At 48.0% G+C, this 18,314-nt stretch overlaps 1 long non-coding RNA gene across 1 annotated transcript; it reads right to left on the minus strand.

The window, feature by feature from the left end:
- Positions 1–7,702: 7,702 nt before the first annotated feature.
- Positions 7,703–17,094, minus strand: LOC110129269 (uncharacterized). Its single transcript, XR_002311434.2, has 2 exons — positions 16,853–17,094; positions 7,703–8,070 (listed from the first exon to the last, which is right to left on the minus strand). It is a non-coding gene; the product is annotated as an uncharacterized lncRNA (long non-coding RNA).
- Positions 17,095–18,314: the final 1,220 nt, after the last annotated feature.

The raw sequence follows: 18,314 nt of genomic DNA on the forward strand, positions 1-18,314 counted from the left end.
AGTCCAGTAATTTGCCCCAAGGTGGGCATAGGTGTCAGGATTCGAGTCCAGGGCAACCGGTTCAACAGCCAGCTTCAAAGTCCTGTTTGATAGCAAGAGCTGGACCCCGTGGGATATGTGCTAAAGGAAAGGCATTCACTCATTCATATTCATTCATTCATTCACACTGAGGGTCTGGCAGTGAGGTCACAGGCCCAGCTCCCCAGCGCAGGGCTTCCACTGGCTCCTCACAAGTCCGCTGGGTTTCTGGCCTCCAGCATGTAGAGGAGCAGGGAGGTAAAAGCAACTAGCCCAGCTCCCCTTTCAGCTCGCCACCTCTTTACCCCCCACCTTGCCACCCCACAAATTAGGAAAACACGGAGAAAAATAATTTTTTATGCTGGAGGTAGAAAAGAAAAAACGTGTATACGACACCCCGCCCAAAGCGCTTGACAATTATTTTTCAAGAAGGAGGGGAGTGGAGAGAGAGAGTTCAAACGTCTCTGTCTCCAGTTCTAATTGGAAACGTTTCAACTGTTTATGTTACAAGAAGTGTCAGGGTCATTTGCTACCGGAGAGCTGACTTTTCATTGGCTGCTTAATTGAGTACCTCGGAGTCCACCCCACGTGGGAGAGGAATTCCTGGCACACACATACACACACACACACACACACACACACACACACACACACACACACAAGTCACCCAGTGAGACAGAAAGCCCGGCCTGGATTTGCAGAGAGGAGGTTCCCCAGCCCTTCGCTGGGGGGTGAGAGGTGGTTGGTGGGCAGTTGTTCACCAGCTCCAAGAGCTGCTTTTCTGGCTTTTAAAAATTAACTGCCAAGCATTTTAGATAGAGTGTTAATAAATGGTTTCTCTTTTTCCCAGGAATCAAAGGACTTGACTCAGGTCAGTCACAGGGCTGTGGCCTCCAATTTGAGGAAGAGCTCAGTACCTTGCGGCTTAGATGGTAAAGAATCTGCCTGCAATGCAGGAAGGAGACTAAGGATCCATCCCTGAGTCGGGAAGATCCCCTGGAGAAGGAAATGGTAACCCACTCCAGTACTCTTGCTGGGAAGTCATATAGATAGAGGAGCCTGGAGGGCTACAGACCGTGGGGTTGCAGAGAGTCAGACACCACTGACTGACTAAACTTTTACTTTCAGTACCTTGGGTGGGTTTCAGATCACTCCGTGTCATCCCTTCCCCCACAGCCTCCACTGGCTTTGATTTTCTCCTGGTCTGTCATTGGGACTGCATGCACAAAGGGAAGAGAAATCTTTCTCTGTCCTCTCCCATTTGGCTGATTCTATAAGCCTCCTCTGATGGTTGGCCCTTGACTCCATTGCTAGGGCAGTTCTGTCCCTTCACCTTCACCACCCCTATCCACCAGTCATCCCCAGCCTTCCTCCACAAGTGAGCACCTCACCACAAAGGAAAAGGAAAAGGAATTTTTATTTATCTAACAAACTCTTACATAGTGCTTAACTCTGTCCCAGACAGTGTTCTAAGCACTTGACAAATATTAACACACTTAATCCTCTCACAGTGAATGAAGTGGGTACTATCAGTATCACCCCTGTTATACAGGGGGGTGGGGGGGGCAATTGACATGCCATGTACAATGACTTGCCCAAAGTCACTTCAGTGGCTGATGGACTTGAACCCAGGCAGTGTGGCTCCAGAGTCTTCACCCCCACACTCCACTGTCTCTGCAAGCTTGACTTTCCTGGGAATGCAGATCAGGGCCACAGAACAGACCACAGGAAACAGGAAGACCCCGAGGAAGTCCGGACAGAGCCCCTATAGAGCTCATTCTGCAACCACCTTATTTCAGGGAAGGGAACTAGCTCTAGGAGGTCGGGGGGACTTCCCAGGGTCTCCTTATCCCCTCTTCCAATTCTCTGGCTGGTCCCAGCTGTGTGACCTGGAGGGATGTATTTAATCTTGCTAAGCCTCCATTTCCTCATCTGTAAAGTGGAGATAACAGTCCTGTCCACCTCAGAGAGCTCTTCGGAGGATGGATGGAGATAATGCATGCGATGTACTTAGTGCAGAGCCTGGCTCATTAAGTGATCAATAATAGCCATGTTGGCCATGATGATGATGCAGAACCATCGAGTTATTCAACTCCTCACACATTTCCTGAGTGCCTGCAGAGGTGAGGAAGGTCTAATGTCCCAACCCTTGCGGGGAATGATTCAGGCAGTAGTCAAGCCCAGGTGGAAACACTGAACTCACTGAAGCTCACCCGCCCCCCACCTCGCCTGGGCCCCATGCCTTACCCCCCACCAAGGTCATCAGGCCTTCCCCTCTCTCTCTGGAATTCCCATTATTTATCATGGTCCTATGATGGCCTTGGATATTCCTACTGCCCAAGGACCCTTGCGATACATGTGGGAGGGGAGGGCCCAAGGGAAGGGGCAATTCAAAGCTAGGCTTTGGAGGGTTGGTGGGTGGGGAATTCTGGAGACAGAGAAATTCGGTAAACAGCAGTGGAGTCCACAGCATTTCTGAGAGGACAAGCCACAACGATGAAGTGTATGAGGATAAAGTAGTCTGGCTTTGTGGAAGAACAGGAGTTGTGAAAGGGGCTCCTGGGAGGGCTGCCTGGGAGGGTGGAGCTTGAGCTTAGCCCAGAAGGATGGACAGAAGTTCCAGTGGGTAAAGGGGACCAGGATGAGCAAATGCTGCTAACAGGGACCCGTCCCCCGTAGCCTGTGCCTGGGTGCTTTCTGCTTCCCTGAATCCTTTCCATGTTTTGCCACCTGACAAAGTCCTTTGGCTCCCTTCCCTAAGACCCCTGCCATCATCCCCACTTGTATTTCAGGCTCCAGTGAAATGTCTCTAAAGTCTCCTAAGGGCAGAAGAGAGGAATCCATTCAGTACTGCATGGCAGCCCCAGCCTAAATCAAGAGGCCTAAGGAGCTGCCAGATCCTGGGGAAGACCTGGAAACTCTTAGGGTCTCAGTTTCCAGATCTGTAGAATGGGAATAGGGACCCTTAATTGCTTACCTGGCAGGAATTTACAGAAAGTCTACTCTAAGACCTTTTTGGAGGTACCAAAATCTAAGGGAAACCTTTGAAACATACACAAGCACAGACAGCCTCTAATCCCAGGCTGTATGTAGGCTCTAAGAACTAAATAGGGTCTACTCAGGGGAGCAGTATAGGGTAGAAGGGATGGACAGAGGTGAAATCGGGGAAGCTGCCTGTAGAGGGTGGTGCTTAGTGTGGCTAAGTGCAGAGGAAGGGGAAGAGTTCCAGACAGGGACAAAGGTGGTCAGCCAAGACATCCTAGAGAATTCTGGGGATGGTTTGCTTTGCTTGATGGTGCAACTGGCCGAGGAGGCCACCATGTCTCTCCAGAAATCTAAGGAAGCCAGGCAATAATTTAAATGAGCCCCTGGTGTCCACCTGGGACTCTGTACAGAGGAGGCATGGAATGTGTTTGTTCATCTGTCTTTAGGAGAAGTGTAAGACTGGAAACATTCTCCCAGCATTCCATCCAAGGCCGAGTTCCACTGCATCCCGCTGTTCCCAAGGCGCACTTCGCTGACCTCCATTGACTAAGGGGGCAGGGTTTCTGTGCCTCATGCCGGAACTGGGTAAATATTTATTGAAGTGATTGGGCGTCCTAATTAAGAGATTTGTGCCATTTCTTTCTTTCCTTTTTAAGGATTCAAAGTGGAGGCTTAGGAGATTAAGAAATATTTTGCTGGTATTAATGCATCCAACTTCACAAGGGTGAGGCTCATGCCGCAAGAATTATACAGGCCAGCAGAGCCAGCAGTGGGGAGTGCTCTGGGTCAGGCTGAATGATTGAGGGAGGGGGACTGTCGCCACCTGGTCTTTGATGGTGGGTGCAGATGTGAGGAGGAGAGAGGAGAGGGTCTGTATTTGCTTCAGAGCTTTGATGTTCACTTCCAAATCTGGTCTTAACTTTCTATCCTTTTAGTAAATGAATTGATAAAAGTATGCTTGTCACATACAGGCCATAACAGTGAAGAGTTTGTTTATACAGTGTATTCATGTATACCAGTGGTCCTCAACCAGGAGGGATTTTGCTCCTAAGAGGATGTTGGCAATATCTGGGGACACTTTGGGTCATCAAAATTGAGGGTAGTCATGCTACTGCCATCTACTGAGTACAGGCCAAGGATGACTCTAAACATCCTGCAGTGCACAGAACAGCCCCCACAGCCAAGAATGACCGAGTCCCAGATGCCCATCACACTGAGGTCGAGGAGCCCCGCAAACTTGTCTCGCCTAACTTTAACAAGCAAGGGAGCGCTCTCTGCTCCTCTTTGGCAGGTGAGCAAACTGAGATACACAAAGGTATCATGCGTGTAGGACATGAAGAAGCAGTTGCTGAACTCAGACTCTCTGTCTTCGAACACTGAATCAAGGTCTTTAGACCCCTTTCCTACTCTTTTCTCTATTCCTAGTGCTCTCTTTACCAGAAAGTAATTAGAACCAACTGGCTCTGGCATCCTCCCTTGTGTAGAGTTTAAGCCATTTTAAAGGTTGCCCTACAAATTAGTAATCATGTAGTAGTTCTAATAAAGTCTCTCTATGAAGGGCTGGCTCTCAACAAGGTCCTGGGATTTCCTGGTAGCTCCTCCAAGTGGAGACATTTAGCCTGGCCCCTCTGGCCAACTGTGTTACACTGGGAAGTAGTCAGGAAAGTAGATGTTGGCTCAGCTCTGAAAGAAATCCAAGTGGAAGGCTAAATAGGACGAGATTGTGTGGAGTTCAGCAAGGGAGGGGTGGGCTAGTAATGATGTATGTACGTATTCTTTGGCTTCTTTGGAGGTTCCCTTCCCGGAATGAAGGTCCTGCAGGAGGGAGCCTGGAGCAACTTAAGAAGGGTGGACCAGGGCAAAACTAAGGGTATAGAGGAAAAAGTGCTGGAGGCTCTGAAGGTCCAGACTGCTGGTAGACTCAGAATTCTGGAAACATGGAGAGATGGGGGCAGGAGAAAAGAGAGGGGGGCTCCTGAGATAAGAAAGAAGGAAACAAGGCTGATAGACCATTTCAGATTTTGAGGTTGGAGTAGAATTGTAAAAAAACTCATTTTGAAAGTCTGGGGGACCAATATTGTTTGACTCCTGACTCCCTGCAAAATATCTGTAGGAAGAGGCAAGGTACAGACAAAACCAAAGCTGTTTTCAGCTTACAGTACTGTCATATATGTGGTCTTGTAGGCAAGACACAACTTGTAGAGCAGAGAAATAGCCCCATTTGACAGATGAGAAAACTGAAGATCATGGCGAGAAAGTGGCTTGCCTGCTACCATATAAGTTGATAAATGTGAGTTTGCTCAGAATTAGGCCTTCTGGCATTGGAATAAACCAGTCAAGGTTTTTAACTGTGCTCTAGGGTGGTCCTGGAATATGTGCAAGTCAGTGGGGTGGGAAGAAGATGGGGAAGTGGAGAGGGTGGCAACAGGGATCCCCTTCCCCACTTCCATTGGTAGAGCCCCAATTTTTACCTGTTTAATACATTAAGTTCTACAAAATACTTTGAGGAAATAAAGAAGAGATTCTGGGGCTAAAAAAGAAGTCTTAGAATCACTAAACTACATGATATCTGTCCAGACATTCTCAGCTGTGACTACAGAATTTTTTCCAGCTTAGTGGGAAGGGCTCTGGAAGCCTGGAGGGGCATTGCCAATGCCTCGTAGCAGAAGGCACCTCGGGAGCCCTTAGTGCTAATTTGGCCTCCTGTTCGCGCTTGTAAAATGGCCTAAGAGGATATGGAGACTCTGGGAGGCTAAGGGCCACACTCACACCCTCAGAGCAGTTTGAATGGTTCAAATTTTAAGGCTGAGGTTCTGGGCCACCTCCTTCCCCCCCACCCACGTCTGCCTTTTACAAAGGATGGAAAGGAAACCCAGGGAGACCCAGTGATCTGCTCAAGTCACTCAGCTCAGGCATGGAAGACCTGGGGTTCCACACCAGCCCTGTCCAGCTGCAGAGTTAGTGTCCATAACACTGAACTCCTTCACCCAGGACCACCCTGCCTCATCAACCCACCATTCCTTTGTACTTAGAAAGTCACAGTGAACTAATGCTCCACTGTTGGCTAAGCTGGGGCCTGGAACTTTCTAATATATCATCTACTGTATTACCTTGGTGCCCCCCACCCAGTGCTCAATATTCATTCCAACTTCCTTACTGGCCACCTTTCTATACTGCAGAGACTGACAGCTAAACATCACACTTCTAGACTCCTTCACTGCAAGGGCCGGGAACAAAAATACATTTCCACAATTAGTTGCTCTTGAGCAAGACTGGAAAGCAGCAGTAAGGCAGAGACCATCGTTGGCTATCCCAATCATCGCTGACTGGGGATGTATTTGTGAAGATGGTGGTTTTTTCTGCACCCATGTTCCAGTGTCTAATCACTAGCTTCATAAATGTCAAGAGTAAGTTGGTGGGGTAGGGGTGGGGGTACAGAGTTCTGAGCTCTGACTCTTGTAACAGCAGGTATTTACCAAGCCAAAGATACTAGAGGTCTCTGTCTATTTCCTCATCCTCCTGACTGTGCCAAGCAGCCCTCCCCACAAGACTCCTAGAGGAAAACATGGGGGGAAAACCTTCATAACATTGGATTTAGCAATGATTTATTGGATATGACACCAAAAGAACAGGCAATAAACACAAAAATAGACAAATGGGACTATATCAAACTTAAAACTTCTGTGTGTCAAAGGAAACAACCAACATAGTGAAAAGGCTGCCTATGGAGTGGCAGAAAATATCTGCAAACCATATATCTTATGAGGGGATAATATCAAGATTATCCAGGAACTTGCACAACTAAACAACAACAAAATAAATAACTGGATTTAAAAATGGGCAAAGAACTTAATAGGCATTTCTCCAAAGATATACAGAAGGCCAACATGCACAGGAAAAGATATTCAGCATCATTAGTCATTAGAGAAATGCAAACCAAAACCACAACGATATATCACCTCAACCTCATTAGGATGACCATTGTATTAAAAAAAAAAAACAAGTGTTGTGATGATGTGGTAAAAGTTGAACACTTGTACACTGTTGGGAGTGTTAAGTGGTATAGCCACTATTGGAAATAGTGTGGAGGCTCTTCAAAAAATTAAAAATAGGGAGGGGGTTCAGGATGGGGAACACATGTAAATCCATGCCTGATTCATGTCAATGTATGGCAATACAATATTGTAAAGTAATTAACCTCCAACTAATAAAAATAAATGGAAAAAAAAACTAAATATTAAAAAAATTTTTTTGAAAATTAAAAATAGAATTGCCATAGGATCCAGCAATTCCACTTCTGGTTATATATCTAAAAACCATTGAAAGCAGGATCTTGAAAAGATATTTGCACACCTATGTTTATTGCAGCATTATTCACAATAGCCAAGAGGTGGAAGCAACCCAAGTATCTACGGATGAATGGATAAACACAATGTGATATATATGCACAATGGAATATTACTCACTTAGAAGAAAGAAGGAATCCTGTCATGTGTGACAATGTGGATAAGACTTGGTATTAACGCTAAGCAGAGTAAGCCAGTCACGTAAAGACAAGTATTGCATGTTCCCACTAAACGGATGTATGTAAACTAGTCAATTTCATAGAAACAGAAAGTAGAATGGTGGTTGCCAGGAGGTGGGGGGAGGGGAAGTGGGTACTGAGTTTCAGTTTTGCAAGACGAAAAAAATTCTAGAGATCTGTTGCACAACCATGTGCATTTAGTTAACACTATCAAGCTGCACACTTAAAAATGGTTAAGATGGTAAGTCTTAGGTGGTTTTTACGTAGCTGAAAGAGGCAGCCACCTGGCAGACAAGTTCTGTGGGGCTAGAGGTGTGCTTCCCAGAGGGTCCAGTCCCAGTCCTCTGCTCGAGCCCTTCAGCGGTGTCTCAGACGCTAGTTCCTTCCACTGGATGCTGTCTGTCACACAGCTGGAGTGGCTTCTGTTCCCTGCACCTGACTTCCGCCGCGCACCCTCCTGCTTCTTTCAACCAGTCTCCTGACTGTGCCAACCACAGCCTGACCTGGGCTTTGGCGCTGTTTCATCTTTTATTGCTGCTTACCTGTTCACAAGAAGAATGATACTGAAAATAATGATGACTCAGGGCCACCAAGCCTGAGCATAAACAGATGAATCTGTGCACCCTATCAAAGGGTACATTCTCCTATTCAGAGCCCAAGTGCTGTTGGTAGACAGGTGTGGGTTGCAATTCTGACTCTTTTGCTGCTGCTTTTTGTTTTTTGCTGTGGAACCTTGGGCAAGACACTTGTTTTGCTAAGCCTCAGTTTCCTCATCTGTAGAATGGGGATAGTAATGGTGCCTTCCTGACAGGAGGCTGTGAGAATCTAGTGGGATAACGTTGGCTGGCAGCAAGCTTTCAATGACTGTTAGTGATTCTGAATGAATGAGGGCATGTCAACTGCTTTGTCTCAATATTTTCAGACCCCTTAGCCTCTTTATCTAAATTCAAACTTAGATGCTTTTCTACTAGAGCTAGATTCTCTGCTCCCAGAACTTAAATATATCTCACATTAGTGGGAGACCTGGAAAGAGGGGAAGCTGGGGGCTCAGAAGCCCAGATGCTAGAGGTCAGTCTTAATCAGAGGGCCCCTGGAGTCCTTGCAAAGGGAAAATGCAATGCTCGTGGGTTTTCGGTGGGTAATGGACGTGTGCGAGTGGGTGGGTGAGATGGGGTTGGGGACTTGCTCACCCAGAGCTAGCAAGAGCCAGACATGGATGCAGTCCCTGCCCTCCTGCCTGCAGCCTCCTACCGTACAAAGACCAAATCCAGGAACTAGAGCCAGGTGTTCCCCACAGTTACAATTCAGGGATCCCCTTTAGCCAATGAGGAGCATTACCATTCCAGCCCAATTAACGGCAGCCTCTTAACTCCTAGGGCTTTCCAGGTGGTGCTAGTGGTAAAGAACCTACCTGCCAATGCAGGAGATGAAAGAGATGTGGGTTCGGGCCCTGGGTCAGGAAGATCCCTTGGAGGAGAGCCTGGCAACCCCACTCCAGTATTCTTGCCTGGAGAATCCCCGTAGACAGAGGAGCCTGGCGGCTGCAGTACATAGGGTCGCAGAGAATCGGACATAACTGAGCGACTGAGCACATACATCATAACTCCTAACCAAGATGAGAATGAGGCTAGAGCCAAACAGAGGAAGACCGAAGTCCCCATGACTGTGACCAGGGGACTAGGCAGGAGACAGACTCTTGAGACCAGTGTTACGCTATTGGTTGAGATCTCCAGAATGGAAGGCTAGAGCGGATCTGGTTTTCAACACAGAGGGGACACTGTGAACAGAGTCTCCCTCCCCCATGGTAAATCAACAGGACTGACTTTGAAAAGGGTTCTCAGAATGGAGCCGAGGGGAATTGGAAGAGCATGTAACTTGCAATTGGATAATTGATAGCCTTGAGGGCCAGGCCATGTGACCTGGCCTTTATTTAGGAGATGCTAAAATCATTGACTACTAGGTGTCAGGTCCATGCTAAGCTGTTTTCATAATCATCATCAAACTGTTTAACCTCTGGGTCATGGTTGCAGGGTGGGCCACGGCCAGACTCCCCTGGGACCAAAGCACCATACCTTAGCTGTGAGGAATTTGGGGAGCTCCCAGAACTGCCTTCAGTGGAGGACAACCCCCTTGCCCAAGCTCATGCCCCATCAGGCCCCACCCTACCAGGGGAAACCAGAATCCAATGAGGGTGGGCTATAGGAGTATAAAACCCAGTGCCCTAGTCTCAGCTTGGACAACTCTGAAAGGCTACCCAGCTCCAGCTCCCAAGCGTCCCTGCAGGTCGACTGAGACCTCTGTGTGACGTTGTCCCAGCCCTGTGGCTTCTCCTCTGCCCCTTCTTGCTCCCCTTGCTTAGGTATCACCCTTCAGTAAACCCCTCGAACTTTCTCCACTTTATAGCTGTGGGAGGTAGCGAGTAAAAACACAGGATACTCACTGAAATTTGAATCTTGGTTAAACAAATAAATTTTTTTTTAGTATAAGTATATCCACAGTGTTGCACAGGACATACTTATATTAAACAAAATCCTTCATTTATCTGAAAATCAAATTTAACTGAGCATCCTGTATTTATCTGACAACCCTGCTCCATCTGAGTCTTTTCTTGGGTGAATCTGACCTATAACAAACTCTGTGAAGCAGTGCTCTCATTGCCCCATTTTAGAAACAAACTGAGCCCGAAAAGAATTACAGTCACATACGTGACCCCAGTTATTACCTGAGGGTGGAACCCCCAAAACAGCAGACTTGGGAGCTGGAGCCACTGGAGTGGGTTGGGGTGGCGGGGGGGCGGGCAAAAACTCCTTGGTCATTTTCGAAGCCCCACCTCTCACTGGGCCTGCAGCTCTGGAGGAGACGGTTCCTCCCCGGGTTTTCCAGCGAGCCTTCCCAGGGCAGAGCTGAACAACCGGGGAAGAACATTTTAATCAGCCACCCCGTCTCTGCCTCTCTTGGCCTTTGCTTTCATTGTCAGAGTCTGTGTCAATAGCTGGAAATCCAGGCAGCAGCACAAGTAGACGGCTTGCTCCTTCCTAAGCAGAAATCTCACAAAGGGCAGGGCTCCCCTCTTTACAAGGAAAACAAACAGGTCTCTAGGCTCCCAGGGGGTGGGGGTAGGCTTGGGGGAGGGGCTGAGGACAGGCAGCTGGCTCAGCCCGGCCCAGGCTTCCCACTTCCATCTGGCAGGTGGAACCTCGACTGGCTTCCCCTCTCCTCTGGAGATTGTGGCTGGCTCAAGCCTCTGACTCACTCAGCTCAGCCACAGTGACTTCACTCTGTCCCTCTCTAGGAGCCAGTGTGACCTCTAAGACAGGCAGCCAGTGGGAGTTTGATATACGATGCAGAGCACAGAAGTTGTGTGACAACAGGGAGGGGAGGTGGGGTGGGGAGGGAAGTGGAGGAGGTATCCGGATGGAGGGGACACAAGTATGCCTATGGCTGATTCATACTGATATATGGCAAAAAAAAAAAATCTCAATATTGTAATTATCCTCCAATAAAAATTAAAAGACAGATCTGGTTGTCCTTCCCCCGCTCAAAACCCTCCCATAGCTCCCCATAGCCATAGGCAGTGCAGACCAGGGGTCCCCAACCTCCGGGATCTAAGACCTGCTGATCTGAGTTGGAGCTGATGTAATAATAATAGAAATAAAGTCACAATAAATGCAATGCGCTTGAATAATCCTGAAACCATTCCCTCACTTCCACCTGCGGAAAAATTATCTTCCATGAAACCAGTCCCTGGTGCCAAAGGGCCGGGGACCACTGGTGTCGATCACACCTCTAGCCTCTGCCTCTACCTAAGTGCCCTTTCTTCTGTGTTTGAGCTCATAGAACTCCATCACTCTTTAAGGCCCCCTCCCCCTTGGTCAGAATGAATCACTCCCCTAGGGCTCCATAGCATCCTTAAACTGTGTCTGATGCCCTCACCTCAGGATGCCCTGCCTCATGGTTAACTGAGTGTGTGGGTCTCTATCCCTGCTAGGCTGTGAGCGTCACCTGACCTTTGTACAGTGATGGCCAGTGTATGAGGTCATGTTCACACTCCTGCTCCCTTGCAGCTCCCTCAGTTAGATATCACAGTCCCCATCCTAAAGATGATGCTGTAGAGTCCTGGAAGGTTTCCTAGTGTGCCTGTGACTGCTAGCTAACAATTACGGAGCAGGACTCAGCTACCCAGATCATCTTGGTCGCATGCCAGTGCCATTTCCATTAAAGGCTGGACTTACGATCTTCGATGCTAATGACACCTACTCTATGGATAGGCACATAGTAGGAGCTCATTAAATGCTGAATGAAATGCAGCAAGGCAGAGATTTTGCAAAAATATCAGGGAGGGGGTCACTTGGAGATGTCTAACGGCTTTCAATAACGCTGAGAGAAACACCTTCCTCTGCTGTCTCTCCCCACCCCCACGCCTGCCGGCTCCCAGCAGAGTGTGGGGTTGGTAGGGCAGAAGTCCCACTTCCCGTTCTGCCCCCTTCCTCTTTAACTGGAATGCTGGGGCTGGGTGACCCGGAGGTCAGCCTCCGGGCGTGCAGTAGGAAGCTACCATCATTGTGCCACTGAGGACCGTAACAACAAGAGGAACTGGGATTGGGACCCATACAGGCCAGGGGAGGGGGACATGAGGGTGCTTTCCACTAAAGGGGAGGCCCCAGCATCACCAGCCCACCTGGGGAAGAAGCAGACCTGGAATCTCCCACCTCCTGTGGGCTGCTTGCTCAGCTGGCCCTGAAGATAGGACTTGGGGGAAGGGCTTCTACCCCAAATCTTTCCTGTGAACAGCTCCCTTGGGGAATCATGATGGTGCCACCTTCCAAGGACACCCTCCACTATCATCTCCGCCTCTTCCAGGCTCAGGTGGAGTTGGCGGTAAAGAGGGAGGGAAGGTGCGCCAGGCAGAAGAGTAGTGTGGATCAAGTCCTGGAGGCTCAAGAAAGAGTAGATGCAGGCGGTCTGGCTCAGGGGAGAGGGTCAGGTAGGAAGGTCATGGGCGAGGCTGCAGTGGAAGAAAGCAGGATGATCCTTCTAGAAGTCACAGAGGATGGGTGGGGGGAGGGGGGAAGCAGGCTAGCAGTTATAGCAGCAATCTGGCCCCAGGGTGATTTTTCTGGGGTCACTCCAAGTAGCGGGAAGAGTTGGACTGTGGAGTCTGACAGCACAGTGTGTGAATCCTTGGAAAGTGGCATATCCAAGTTCTCACACTGGCTGACTGTGTGACTGAGCAAGCCACTTAACCTCTCAGAGTTTCAATCTGTTCTTCAGTAAGGATGTCTATCTCTCAGGGAGATCCTAACATTAAAAATAGGTGATAAAAATTAAGAGGAGATCATGGCATCTGGTCCCATCACCTCATGGGAAATAGATGGGGAGACAGTGGAAACAGTGTCAGACTTTATTTTTTGGGGCTCCAAAATCACTGCAGATGGTGACTGCAGCCATGAAATTAAAAGACGCTTACTCCTTGGAAGGAAAGTTATGACCAACCTAGATGGCATATTAAAAAGCAGAGACATTACTTTGCCAACAAAGGTCCATCTGGTCAAGGCTATGGTTTTTCCAGTGGTCATGTATGGATGTGAGAGTTGGACTGTGAAGAAAGCTGAGTGCCGAAAAATTGATGGTTTTGAACTGTGGTGTTGGAGAAGACTCTTAAGAGTCCCTTGGACTGCAAGGAGACCCAACCAGTCCATCCTGAAGGAGATAAGTCCTGGGTATTCATTGGAAGGAATGATGCTGAAGCTGAAACTCCAATACTTTGGCCACCTCATGTGAAGAGTTGACTCGTTGGAAAAGACCCTGATGCTAAGAGGGATTGGGGGCAGGAGGAGAAGGGGATGACAGAGGATGAGATGGTTGGATGGCATCACCGACTCGATGGGCATGAGTTTGAGTAAACGCCAGGAGTTTGTGATGGACAGGGAGACCTGGCGTGCTGCGATTCATGGGGTCGCGAAGAGTCGGACACGACTGAGTGCCTGAACTGAACTGAACTGGGGTAGGAGAGACATGAACTGTACTTAGGTCTCTAAGGGAGGTTTAAGATGAAAACAGTACCATCTAAAATTGCCCAGTTTGGAACAAGGACTCTGACACAGACGGTGCTAGGTTTGAATACTGGTTTCACTTCTTAGTAGTGTGCAATATGGATCTAGCCACTGCGTTTCTCTGAGGCTCCTCTTTAGCATCTGTAAAATGGGCATAATAATATCTGCTCTGCAAGGTCTGGGGTGGGATCACGTGAGATGATTGTCAGCACCTGCAACACTGGGAGTGTTCCAAAGCTGAGAACGCTTGTCAATATCATCATTATTAATAATATCCTTAGAGGAGTGGAATGAAGAATATTTTTTTCTCTTGATTTTCATTATCAATTTGTTGCACATACAGTAATTATTTTAATAATGAAAAAATTAACTCATCAACAAAACAAGAAGACAAGCCACAGAGTGGGAGAAAATATTTGCAAAAGATATATCTGATAAAGGAATGGTATCCAAAATATAGAAAGAATTCTTAAAAGTCAACAATAAGACAATTAACAACCCAATTAAAAAATGGACAAGAGGTCTGAACAGATATTTCACTAAGGAAGATATTCAAATTTCAAGTAAGCATATAAAAAGATACTCCACATCATAGGGAAATGCAAGTTAAAACAACAATAGGAACACTATCTACCTATTACAAATGGCCAAATTGTAAACACTGATGACACCAAATGCTGGCAAGAATAAGGAGGAACAGGACTTCTCGTTTATTGCTGGTGGGAATGTAAAATGGCATAGCCACTATGGAAAACAATATAGTTTGGAAAACCAAACATAGTCTTACCATATAGTCCAGCAGTTGCACTCCACGTTATTTACTCAAATGAAATGAAAACGTATGCCCATACAAACACCTTCACATGGATGTTTGTAGCAGCCTTATTTACAATTGCCAAAACTTGGAAGCAACCAAGATGTCCTTCAGTAAGTGAAAGGATAAAGAAACTCCCATGCATCCAGACAAGGAGATATTTTTCGCACTAACAAGAAATGAGTTATCAAGCCAGGAAAAGACATAGAGGAAACTTACAGCTAATTGCTGAGTGACAGAGGCCAATCTGAAGAGGTTACATACAATGTTTCCAACTATATGACATTCTAGGAAAAGGCAAAAAAGGAGACAATAAAAAGCTCAGGTATTGCCAGGGACAAGGAGGTTTGAATAGGTGGAGCACAGAGGATTTTTAGGGCAGGGAAAATTAGGTGGTCTAGGTGCAGGTGCCTTGTCCAGGGTGATCAGTTGGGTGAGAAGTGAAGGTCCCCGACCTCAAGGCCCTGTCACCTAGTCCTGCCCTTTCCAAGCCTCCCCCTCCTCCTTCCTGTGAGTGGCTGATTCCCCTGGGTGCCTGAAGCCTGGGCAGCTCCCTACCTACTGTCATCACTTGGTCCTTCTCTGCCCTGCTCTAGCCTTTAAAAGGGGAATGGAGGCACTTTCCAGGTGGTCCAGTAGCTAAGACTTGGTGCTGTCAATGTGGGGGGACCCAGGTTTGATCCCTAGTTAGGGAACTAGACCCCACATGCTGCAAGTAAGAGTTTGCATGCCACAACTAAAATGCAGCACAGCCAAATAAATAAATAATTATTTTTTGGAAGAAAAAAAAGGGAATGGAGAGATGCTGCATAATCTAAGAGCTCCTGGGACTAGGCCTTTGGAGAGGCACCAATGGCATCTCACCGCTCCACCTGTGTGCCCCCCGCTTCAAGCCTAGCTGGCTGGCTGGACCTCCTCAGGCAGAAGGGATGTTGAACCCACCATCTGGGTCTTGTCAGCGACAGGAGGGCAGAGGCACTTCCAGGGGCGTCCCACCCATGGCTACAGAGTTCTGGCCCCTGCTACCTGATGAAAAGTTCCCGTGAGGAGCTAACGAATTACCTCTCCTTTTGTTACTTAACTCCAGGAACCCTGGGCCCAGGCACAGTTCTGAGGGGGACAGGAATATGATGCAGAGACCTGCAGTCACAGTCGATACAAACTACTTGCTGACCAACACACATACCCCCTCTGAGGCCAGGAACCTCTTTGGGTTCCCCAGTTGGGTGCCCCTTCTTTCAACCAACCAAGTACCTGCCTATCTGCCTGAGACCACACACCCCAGTCAGGGGCTGCAGCTAGCTCCTCCTGGCTTGTGATCATCCACATCTTGCTGTGGGAAGAATGTTTACACCACGAAAATCAGCAAACACCGCCAGTCAACAGCCCCCCTCCAGTTATTATTATTACTATTACTATTATTAGCCAATAATTACATTTCTAGTGCATGCTATGCGTACTGCTCCTTTTGCCAGAAACAAGCTCCCCCCCTCCCCTTTCATACCTCAGGTCTCCGTGCAAATGGGACTTCCCCAGAAAAGGCCTTCTCTGCTTCCCAACTAGAGTGTGGGGTGCAGAGCAGGGACACTTTAAGGATGTGGAGTGGTGCATGGGACCAGCTAAGTCAGGACAACTGTGAGAAGGGAAGGACCTGCATTATAGCCTGTACCCACACCCCCACACCCTGCTCTCCTTAGGAATGACGTCTTCTTCCTGCACCCAGCTTCCCAGGAACAGATCATTTCCATTTTTCTCCCTTGATAGCCTCAAACTGCCGGCTGTCTCTGGGAGGGCTCAGAGGGCTTCCTTCTCACCATGAGAGCTTCTGTCAGAGCCCCCAAGCCTGCCTTTCTGGTTTCAGCAAAGCCTTTAAAAGTTGCAACCCACAGCCTTAGCTCTGCAAGGTCCCCCGGCCTTTCCAAACCCTCTCCTTCTCTATATCATTCTTCCTTTCTGCTTCCAGGGCCTCCACACTGCCCTCAGATTCCCTCTGCCCTTCTATTTACACATCTTGCTTCCAGTCTGGGTTCCACAGTCAATCAGTTATTATACTTTAGTGAGAATTAAGACATAAGGCAGCTGGGAGCAATGGAAAGGCACCTGTTATCTTTCAGGACTCAGCCCAGATCTTAGAGAAGTCTTCTTGGAGCAACCTCCTCTTTAGTTTTTAGGTGGGTTTTGTTTGTTTGTTTGTTTTTAATATTTATTTAGTTATTTGGCTGCTCCATGTCTTAGTTGTGATTTATGGGATCTTTAGTTGCAGAATACAAATTCTCAGTCGTAGCATGTGGGATCTAGTCCCAGGGATCAAACCCAGGTCCCTTGCATTGGGTGTGCAGAGTCTTAGCCATTCGACCACCAGGGAAGTCCCCCCTCCTCGTTAGTTTTGATCATAGCATCCTGCTTATTTTCCTCATAGTCTTTACTACAAGCTGCGATCTTTATTCATTTACTCACCTTTTCCTGGCTCATTGTGTAAGAGGTGTTATCTCTAGAACAGGTCTCTCTCGTGTCCTTAGGGCCTGGCCCACCTGTGCTCAGCACACATTTCTTGACTGCACAAACGATTTCTCATCCATGTTCAAATCTATGCTCTGCCTTGCCCAGCTGGGTCACCTAGACAACTCCCTTGTTCTTTGTGATTCAGTGTTCTCTTCTGTAAATGGGGAGAACAGTACTTGTGTTTGTGGATTTCACGTTTGTTGTAAGGATCGCATGTGAAGCTGATGGGGAGTTCTGAACGCCTGTAATGTGCTGTCATGCTGCCAGGGCTGATTTTTAAGTCACAGTATCTGTCTAAATTCATCTGCCATCCCAGTTTGCCCCACCTTGTGTGGTGAAAGGGTCAAAGGAATTCTAGGAGGCAGCAAACAGTTGAAGAGAACAACTATGTAACTAACGATGACAGTAATTAATAACCAGTTAATAATAAAAGTAATAATAAATGACAAAATACTTTATATGTCAGATGCTGTTCTCAGCTCATATCACTTAAGAACAACTTTATGGGTAGATCCTGTCACTCTCCCTATTTTACAGATGAGAAAACTGAGGCACAGAGAGGTTAAGTAATTGGTTCAGATATGGAAATGGGATCAGGTTTTAATTTGTGGTGAGACTTCTCTAAAATCTCTTCTATCTAGTAACTCCACACATTCAATTTCGTGTTTACTGGATTGTAAACACCAAGATTTTATGTTGGAGTGTGGCTTCACCCCTGTGGCAGGCACTGGGAGTCCAGGGCAGAGTGGGGCCCGCTGCTGCCTTCAGGGAACCCACAAGAGAGGTCCTGCTTCTGAGGGGCCTTCCTTCAGAGCGGCCCCCAGGGCTTTCCCAGTCAGGGAATGATTGGAGGGCCCAGCCTAGTTACCTGGGACCCACAGGCCACCTAAATGAGAACCCTGGCAAGTCAGCCCCAGAAAGGCCCTTAGAGCCAACAGTTATTGATGACTTGTGCTTCGCTGGGCATGGGGCTCCACGTGGCCAGCCGCCCTCAGGGGCCAGGTGTGTGGGGTGGGGTGGAGATCCGGCAGGTCAATTCATAAAGGAAGCCTTTGGGGCAGGACCCGCAGAGCAAGGCCCAGAAACCTGCACTGCTCCTTCCCACTCTGGCCATGCTCAGATCCTGGCCCTCCACCCCCACCCCAAGCCAGGGGCCCCTGGGGGAGGCCTGGTTCTCCCTTCCTCCAGCGGCTCAGGTTCCTGCAGTGATGAAAAAGGCCTCCCAGCCTGACGCTGACCCAGGTCACACACTTTTAGCTCAAGGCAGCTAGGGTCTGCACAGTGGAGGTGAGAGGGACCCGCCCCTCATCCTCACCCTGGCCTCCCTTTATCACCTTGTTAAAAGATTTTTACTCTCCATTTGGAACCTGGAATTTCCTTATTCCGCCTCTGAAGCTTGAGGATAACAGGTTACCCC

The sequence above is a fragment of the Odocoileus virginianus genome, chromosome 6 (assembly GCF_023699985.2).
Source record: "Odocoileus virginianus isolate 20LAN1187 ecotype Illinois chromosome 6, Ovbor_1.2, whole genome shotgun sequence".
NCBI classification, from domain to species: domain Eukaryota; kingdom Metazoa; phylum Chordata; class Mammalia; order Artiodactyla; family Cervidae; genus Odocoileus; species Odocoileus virginianus.